Below are 9,524 nucleotides of genomic sequence, written 5' to 3' on the forward strand. Positions count from 1 at the left end.
ATTTAGACATAATTGTAGATTCACAGGTAGTTAAAGAAGTAATACACAAAGATCACCTATACTCATTACCCAGTTCCCCCCCTTGGTAGCATCTTACCAAACAATAGTGCAATATCACAATCAGGATATTAACATTGATACAGTCAAGACACAGAACATTTCCATCACCACAGGGATCCCTCATGTTGCCTTTATGGAGTCATATTCACCTGCCTCCCAACAACACTCTCTCCTTAATACCCAGAAACCACTAATTCTCCATTTCTATAATTTTGCCATTTCAAGGATGTTATATAAATGGACTTAAAAAGTATGTAACCTTTTGGGATTGGCTTTCTTTTTTTTTTTATTTTTTTTAAATTTTTTTTTTTTTAATTTTTGAGACAGAGACAGATCGCAAGCAGGGGAGGAGCAGAGAGAGAGGGAGACATAGAATCCAAAGCAGGCTCCAGGCTCTGAGCTGTCAGCACAGAGCCCAACGCGGGGCTCGAACTCAGACTGTGAGATCATGACCTGAGCTGAAGTCGGACGCTCAACCAACTGAGCCACCCAGGCGCTCCTGGCTTTCTAAATTCAACATAATTCTCTGAGATTCATCCAGGTTGTTCCATGAATCAATAGTTCATTCCTTTTTATTGCTGAGTAGTATTCCATGGTATGGATGCACCAACTAGGTTAACCACCCATTGAAAAACATCTGGGCTGCTCCCAATTTAGGGCTATTTTTAATAAACCTTCTGTAAACATTTACATATAGGTTTTTGTGAACATAAGTCTTCATTTCTCTAGGTTAAATGTCCGAGAGTATAATTGTCTAGAGTTGCACTGGAGATCCATATTTAGTTTTATTTTTTTTTAACATTTATTTTTATTTTTGAGACAGAGAGAGACAGAGCATGAAGGGGGGAGGGGCAGAGAGAGAAGGAGACACAGAATCGGAAGCAGGCTCCAGGCTCTGAGCCATCAGCCCAGAGCCTGACGCGGGGCTCGAACTCACGGACCGCAAGATCGTGACCTGAGCTGAAGTCGGACACTTAACCAACTGCGCCACCCAGGCGCCCCCATATTTAGTTTTAAAAGAAACCACCAGACTGTTTCCCAGGGACCTGTACCATTTTACCTACACCATTTTCACCAGCACCCAATTTATTCACATCCTCACCAGCATTTGGTGTTGTCACTGTTTTTTCCTTAACTTAGTCATTCTTACAGGTATATAGAGATACTGCATTGTGGTTTTAATTTGCATTTCCCAAATGGCTAGTGATGCCGAAAATTTTTTCATGTTTTTATTTGCCTTCTGTATGTTGCTTTCAGTTGAAAGGTCTATCCGTGTCTTTTGCCCACTTTCTAATACTGAGTTTTGAAAGTTCTTTATGTACTCTAAATCCTAATCCTTTGTCAGATAAGTGATTTCCAAATATTTTCTCTTCATCCTCTTAACAGAGTCTTTAGCAGAGCCAATGTTTTCTAATTTTTATGAAGTCAGACTTATCATTTTTTTCCTTGTATGGATTGTGCTTTCTGTCCAAGTGTAAAAATGCTTTTCTAGCCCTACATTTTAATAATTCTCTCTTATGACTTTTTTCTAAAAATTTTATAGTTTTAGGTTTTACATTTAAGTCCATGATTCATTTTTTTTAAGTCGTCTCTGTACCCAGCGTGGGGCTCAAACTCATGACCCCAAGATCAAGAGTCAGATGCTCTACTGACTGAACCAGCCAGGCACCCCAATTTGTGATCCATTTCAGGTAGTTTTTTAATAAGGTGTGAGACTTTAGTCCAGATTCATTGTTGTGCTGCTGGGTGTCCAACTGTTTCAGCATCACTTGTTGAACGTTATCTTTCTTCCACTGAATTGCTTTTGAACTTCTGTCAAAAATCAGTTGGGAATATTTGTGTGGGTCTATTCCTGGGTTCTCTGTTCTATTCTATTGATCTATGTGTCTATCCCCTCCGCCAATACCACACAGTCTTGATTATTGTGTTTTTAAAAAGGCTGCTGGTCAGGGTGCCTGGGTGGCTTAGTCTGTTAAGCATCAGACTCTTGATCTCAGCTCAGGTTTTGATCTCAGGGTCGTGAGTTCAAGCCCCATGCTGGGCTCTGGAACCTACTTAAAAAAAAAAAACAAAGATTGCTGGCTTGTAGTAGATGTTCAAGAAATGTTACTTAGTCATCCACTCAACAAATATATATATATATATATGCTAATATTCTTCCTATTTAATTTTCAGCAATTTGTCTAAAGGCAAAATATTTAGCAACCTGAGGTCCTCTTAGTCCTAGAAATGACTACCATAAAATCTCTGCATTAAAAGAACTAAAAAGTATGCATGCAGAATTTTATGTAGAGAAAAATGCATTCCAAATGGTAGAATCAGATCTGTTAATACTCAGGAAAAGTACCCAGGAGTCACTAAAGCAGCATTTCCCAAACAATGTTCCTTGTTACAACGGTCTTTAAAGAGTCTTCTCAAAAAAAGAGTTTCTGGCTAAAATTATGAGGAAACCTTATCCACGGTAGTATTTTTTAAAGAGATTCGTTTTGGGATGAGCACTGGGTGTTGTATGGAAACTAATTTGACAATAAATTTCATATAATAAAAAATTTTTAAAAAGCCATTAAAAAATAAACAAATAAAAATAAAAAAATTAAAGAGATTCATAACATGTATTATCACATCAAAGCTTCTAAAAAGTTCTGCAGTAAATACATCTACATAATTTAAACTAGGGCTTCTCAAACTAATTTATTCATAGAAACTACATTTCCCCATGTTCAGTAACATCCCATGAAATTATCCCTGGGAGTGTAAATTCTGAAACATTTCGAAAAACACTACCAGGGAGTATTCTCAGAAAGACCACAGAATGTCAGATCTGGTAGAAATATTTTGGCCTTCTAAGCCAGCGGTTTTCAAAGCGTGGTCTGGGGACCGTGTGGGTCTCCAAAACCCTTTTAGTGCAATCTTAAGGTCTGCTGATTTTCCTAACAATGCTAAGATGTTATTCGCCTTTTCAATCTCATTTTCCTCCAGGCATACAGGGGGGTTTTCGGGAAGCAGATGACACAGGATAACACGTAATTCACAAGGAACTGAATGCAGAAGCAGATGTGAGAATCCAGCTGTCTTCTATTAAACCAGACATTAGGGAGATTTAGCAGAAAAACAGGTAAAACGATACCACCTTCCTCGATCCATTTTTTCTTTTGGAAAATACAGGTTGTTTTTCACCAAAAGGTGTTTATGCACACAACGTGTTTGTTATTGCTATTTTAAAACAAATTTTTTAAAGCTTCCTAGCTTTAATTTTAATACTGTAAGTATTGATGGATAGGATCACATAAAGCTCTTTGGGGTCCTCACTAATTGTTAGGTGTAAAGGGGACATGAAAATAGGGAAAAACTGCTCCCCCTTCTCCGCTCACACTCACATATCAACACCTCTGACGTCAGATGCGTAGGTTTTCCCCACGTCAAGCAATTCTGTGACATCAGCTGGGTGTCCTACAGTTCCATCTCATTCTGACACTAATCAAATGCGTGCAGACCTCACAGGTTGGGGATTCAGTCCCACAGGCCTGCTCCCTTTCCCCTACTTCAGATGCCCATTGTGAGTCACCTGCTTTCGCCTATGCGTCTGACTGGCCGGCTGTAAATCGAGGATCCCACGACCCTCTCCTCAGGTTCAATAATTTGCTCCCAGAACTCAGGAAAGCGCTTTCATTATGAGAGTCCCAGTTTATTATAAAAGAACACAACCCGGGAACGGCCAGATGGAAGAGACGCAGCGGGCAAGGTATAGGGAAACGGGTGCAGAGTTTCCAGGCCTTTCCAGGCACACCGCCCTCCCAGTATCTCTATGTGTTCGGGAATTCAGAAGCTCTCGGAGCCTCATACTTTGAGATTTTTATGGAAGCTTCATCACGTAGGCGCGATCGATTGTTAGCTCATTTTCCAGCCCCTCTTCCCTCTGCAGAGGATTGGGGATGAGGCTGAAAGTTTCAAGCTTCTAATCCTGGCTTGTTCTTTCTAGGTGACCAGCCCCCACCCAGGAGCCCACCAAGAGTCACTTCATTAGAACAAAAGATGCTCCTATCAGCCAAGAATTCCCAAGGGTTTAAGAGTACGTGCCAGCTGTGGCTGTCATGCAGGAAAGAAAAGATTTTAGGAGTTTTGTGTCAGGAACCATGGCAGAGACAAATATATAGACTTCTTATTATTTCACAGGACGTGAGACCAAAAAGATTTAGAGCTGCTCTTTCGAACAAATCCTTTGAGGGAGAAACTGAGGCCCCAGTGGGCTAGTTTCAAAATAAAACCCAGATCTTGTGATTTCTGAGCCCGGGGACTTACCCAGCCCCCATCCTGCCTCATATACTTTTGTGAGCTGAGCTAACAGAATCCAAGATACTTGATGTGGTTAAGACAATTGAAACCCCAAAGTGAACTGTTGTTCTATACTTCTGCAGTGCCCTCAAGCCTGCACCAAAGAGGATGTGCAGCAAAAGAAGCTGAGCCAAGAAAGATAGGAGAGGAGCCACTTAGTGTAAGATCACACACGTAATTGTGCCCAATTAATAATTGCTGGTAGAATGACTGGCATAAGGTGGGTCCAGAACTTAAATTTAAATGTGTGTGTGTGTGTGTGTGTGTGTGTGTGTGTGTGGACTACATATGTATGTATATGTGTGTGTATGTGTGTGTGTGTGTGTATGTATGTGTATGTATATGTCTACGTATATTAGACTGGGTGCAGTTTATGTCATGTAATACACTTTAGATAGAATAATGCTTCCATTCAGAGTTCTTCTCAGTTAAATATAATTGTTCTTTGACTAAGTGCTGTCTTAGCTGGTTTTGGGGAGTGCAGCGTGTGTGTGAAAAGGCAACTTTGGGGGCCCAGGCAAAAAAAGAGTACACATATTCAGGCGGATGTCAAGCCCAGGGAGTATGCTCTCAGCTCTGTGCCCCCTGATGCCTGAGAAATCCTGCTGTGGTCAGAGAGAGCAGACACCCTTAGGGCATCTGACGATGGTGTTCACTCCGTCTCAAGGACGTCCCTGGGCCCCTGACCTGCCATCTATGGGTGGAGTGATGACTTCCTATTAGAGGTGGATCAAGGGCTTCTCTGTACTCCAAACTACTGCCCCCTTAGAGCCTGTTACAAGCATCCGATTTCTAGCCCTTGAACTTCCTTCTCTGTTTGACTTGGATGACACTTTATTCTCTGTTTAGGTTGGATGATGCTTTAGTGTAGCTATTCCCTGGTGGGGCTAAAGCGTGGGTGCTGTTGTACAGATTAGGAAGTTAATCATCTTATAGGAGCTTGAGGGGCCAAGGCACTGGACAGATAGATAAGCTTTGCTGGGAGCAGAGGAAGAGCAGGGACATATAGCTGATGCCGGGGAGAGTAGGCACCGTTTGGAGGTGATGACAGCAGTCCAGTCCCTCTCCAGGAGAACCAAGAGTGGGGACAAGGAGTGAGGAGGAACCCAGACTTTCAGCTCTGGCACAGATGCCAAGACCTGGTCTTTTCAGGCCAACAGATATTAGGGTTGTTGGGGTAAAAGCAGGTCCCTGAGAGGGACCTGTGGTCTAAGTCCCAGAGCTCCAAATCTGGGAGTAGGGAGCAAGGTGCAGGATGAAGACCAGTAGTCCCACGAGGAAGCAGCAGGAAGCTCACAGCTTCGTTCAGCCTCCTCTGCTGGAGGCAGGACATTCCTGAAGTTGCCTGGTCCTAACCCTGCCCTTGAACCCCGAGCCAGGGGCCCGGGCTCATTCGCTGGCTCACATCAACTCTCTGCTGTCATGAAGTTCTGGCCTTGGCTTACCCTCTGCCCTCCCTTCCCATTCACCTGCCCTGGGTTTGAGCCAAACCGAATCGTTTGCTCTTGCCCTACGTGCATGTTCCCAGGGCCATCTCTTTGCTCGTCTTACACCCCCTCTATGTGGATGTCCTTCCCCATAATCACCCTGTTCCTGAATTCTGTTCCAAATTTTGCCCACCCTCCTGGCTATATTAGGTTTCTATTGCTGCTGTAATGAATTACCGTGAATTTAGTGGCTTAAAACATCACAAAATTTATTATCTTACAGTTCTGTAGGTCAGAAGTCTGACACAGGTGTCACTGAATTAAAATGAAGGTGTCAGCAGGGCTGTGTTCCTTCTGGGGACTCTAGGGGAGAATCTGATCCTCGCCCTTCTCAGCTTCGAGAGGTTATACCCTCATTCCTTGGCTCGTGGCCCCTTCCATCTTCAATCTCTCTCACCCTGCTTCCATTGTCACATCTCTTTCTCTGATCGCAGCCAGAAAAGGTTTCCCTTTTTTAAGGACTCACCTGATTAGATTTGGCTTGTCTCGATAATCCAGGCTACTCTCCCCATCCCAATGACCTTCATTTAACTACAGCTGCAAAATCCCTCTTGCCATGGAAGGTCACATAATCACAGATTCCAGGGATTATGATGTGGGGGGCTACTCTTCTGCCTATCACACTGGCCCAGCTCAAGTAGCCCCCCACTACCTTCAAAGCCTCCTCTCTACCATTCTGGGCTCCTCTGGCCTTTGGTCTCGGTTTCTCACCGGCCTCTGTAGGTCTTCCCCACCACAGCTCTTACCACCCAAAATTGTGATTACTTGTTGATCTGTCATTTTCCTGCAATAAACTTCAAGGTCCACGAGAGCAGGGACAGGGTAGGTCTTGTTTACTGATATATCCCCAGCAACTAGCATGCTGCCTGGAACATAGTGCTCAAAAATATTTTCAGGGAGAAAACTCTTCTACGACATATCACTTGATTTTTTAAAAAATTTTTTATGTTAATTTTTGAGAGAGACAGAGACAGAGAGAGACATACACACACATAGAGACAGAGCATGAGTGGGGGAGGGGAAGAGAGAGAGGGAGACACAGAATCTGAAACAGGCTCCAGGCTCTGAGCTGTCAGCACAGAGCCTGATGCGGGGCTCAAACTCACGGACCGCGAGATCGTGACCTGGCTGAAGTCGGACGCTTAACTAACTGAGCCACCCAGATGCCCCAGATCACTTTCTATTTTAAGTTACTTCCCGGCCATATGATTACTCCCGTACAAGACTACACACTTCTTGAAGGCAGGGTTCCCATGTGGCTTGTCTGTGGTACCTGCTGGGATGTCTTGACAGTGCTTAGTCAATGTTTGTGGGATTGAATTGAATAAATAAGTTCAGACTCATCTCAATGGCCTGGCACTTAAACTCAGGGCACATGGAGGATGTGTGGGAATGAGGGGCCCTGGGTCAGCTAGGGCGACCGGGGAAGAGTTCCTGGAGGAGAAGTGCTTGGGGTAGACGTTTGAAAGAGACGCAGGATAAGGATTGGCGGGGCTGAGGGGCTGAGAACATCCTATGGAAGGACTGGTGTGAACAAAGTCAAATATAGGAGATAACTGGTGGGTTGTAACCAGAGATGAGATATGGTGGGTCAGGGCAGAAATGGTGGCCAGGGCTTGGATGCCAGGTGGAACTGTCTGAACTTGATGTGACAGGATCCTACCAGGGATTACTGAGCAATGAGCGATGTACTGAAAGCAGGGTTGGAGGACAGAGGAAAGGAGTGTATTTCAGGAAGCAGAGTGCTGGCTGCAGGGTTTGCAGCCCCTCCACAGAGACACCTAGATAGACTAGATGGAGACAGGAGATAGCAGAGACAAGGATAATTTTTTTTTAACGTTTATTTATTTTTGGGACAGAGAGAGACAGAGCATGAACGGGGGAGGGTCAGAGAGAGGGAGACACAGAATCTGAAACAGGCTCCAGGCTCTGAGCGGTCAGCACAGAGCCCGACGCGGGGCTCGAACTCAGGGACCGCGAGATCATGACCAGAGCCGAAGTCGGCCCCTTCACTGACTGAGCCACCCAGGTGCCCCGAGACAAGGATAATTTGACACCACAGTCTGGGGCCTGAGAAAAGCAGCAGGATGGAGGCCTGGCTTCCATCAGATGAACAAGATGGTGAATTCAGCATTGGGCGCCTTTAGTGTTGGGTGTCAGAGGGGCATGCCTTGGAGGTGACTGGGACTCAGCCCAATTGCTTTTGTCCCTGTGAAGTTCCCCACCTCCATATAAGAGATGAATTGGGAGAAGGAGGGTATTTTTCCCGTGCCTGAACTGTCCCTTCTGCCCCCATGTGGCAGGCATGCTTTCTCTGCCCCAGCTTACTCACCCAAGCAGCCATTCTGACCCCCAGAATGAGCTAACATCTCCATTTATAGATCCCTCCCCTGCTTTGTGCTAGCCTGCCCCTGGTGCTTTGCACATAAGGATCCGTTATACTCTCACAATAACCCTGAAAAGTAGGTAATATTAGCCCCATTTTATGGATGTGGAAACCAATGCTCTCCTAAAGGGTAAGCCAATCACCCAAACCCTCACATCTAGGACAGGAGGAACCAGGATTCCTTCCCTAGTCCCTGAGCTATGATTTTGTGTCACACCATTGTGCCTCCTGCCTGCTGTCCAATGAGGTTTAATTGAATACTACCCAGTTCAGTTTAGCAAACATTTCCTGAGCACCCACCAAGGGTAGGATAGTCTACAAGGTGGTGAGGACTTAAAAAGGCATAAGACATGAGTCCGGTAAAGAAACATAAACCCAACTACCTCCACACAAGGCGTCTAGTGTGCCTGTGAGGGCCTTAATTGTGCCCACACCCAGCCCATATGCTGATTCCAGCCACCAACATCAAGAGCGGGCCACATCAAGCCACTCCCTGAAATCCCCAAAATTTCAAAGCTGAAAGGGACCTTAGTATCCAACCAAATAAGTTTACAGATAAAGACACTGAGGCTGGGAGAGGGGAGGTGGTTTTTCCCAGGGTAACATAGATGCTTAGTGGCAAAGCTAAGGCCAGGGCCAGAGCCTCGGTGTCCTCACTCTGGGTCTGGTACCCCAGGCTCAGATGGCTTCTCTCTCTTTCCTTCACAGCTGGCAAGAAGTTCACTTCTGCCCCCCAGCAGCCCAGACTTCCCTCTCTCTTCCCCAACCCTCCACTCCCCACTCCCCATGCTGGCCTTGCACATCTTGCCCCAGTCTGCCAGGTCCAGAACCGGTACTCGGTACTCGGGGCAGTGAGACCAGGTAACCGGTGGCCGGGCACACGCCTCACAGGCCCAGTCCTCCACTTCATTGCCACCCCTGGTTTCCTCCTCCTCAGGGAGGAGGGTGGAGGGAAGAGTGGAGCTGGGGTCTGGCAAAGTCTTATGCAGCAAAGACATGGATCCCTAAACATTTCCAGATTGTGAGCGAGGACAAAGCCCTTTATTGGATTTTTTAAGGTTATTGTTGTTACTAGCTTATTGTGTATAAAGTGCTTTCTCTTCAAAACAACAAGGTGAAACAAGCTTAGTCCCTCTCAGATCCTCCGCCTTTTATAATACAAGGAGGGGCCAAGCACTACAGTGGTAGTTTTACAGGCCCCACAAAGGCAAGACCCTTCCACGTTTCGGCCTGGAAGACTGACTGACGCTCCCTTTTCT

The sequence above is a fragment of the Acinonyx jubatus genome, chromosome E4, assembly GCF_027475565.1.
Source record: "Acinonyx jubatus isolate Ajub_Pintada_27869175 chromosome E4, VMU_Ajub_asm_v1.0, whole genome shotgun sequence".
Classification (NCBI taxonomy): domain Eukaryota; kingdom Metazoa; phylum Chordata; class Mammalia; order Carnivora; family Felidae; genus Acinonyx; species Acinonyx jubatus.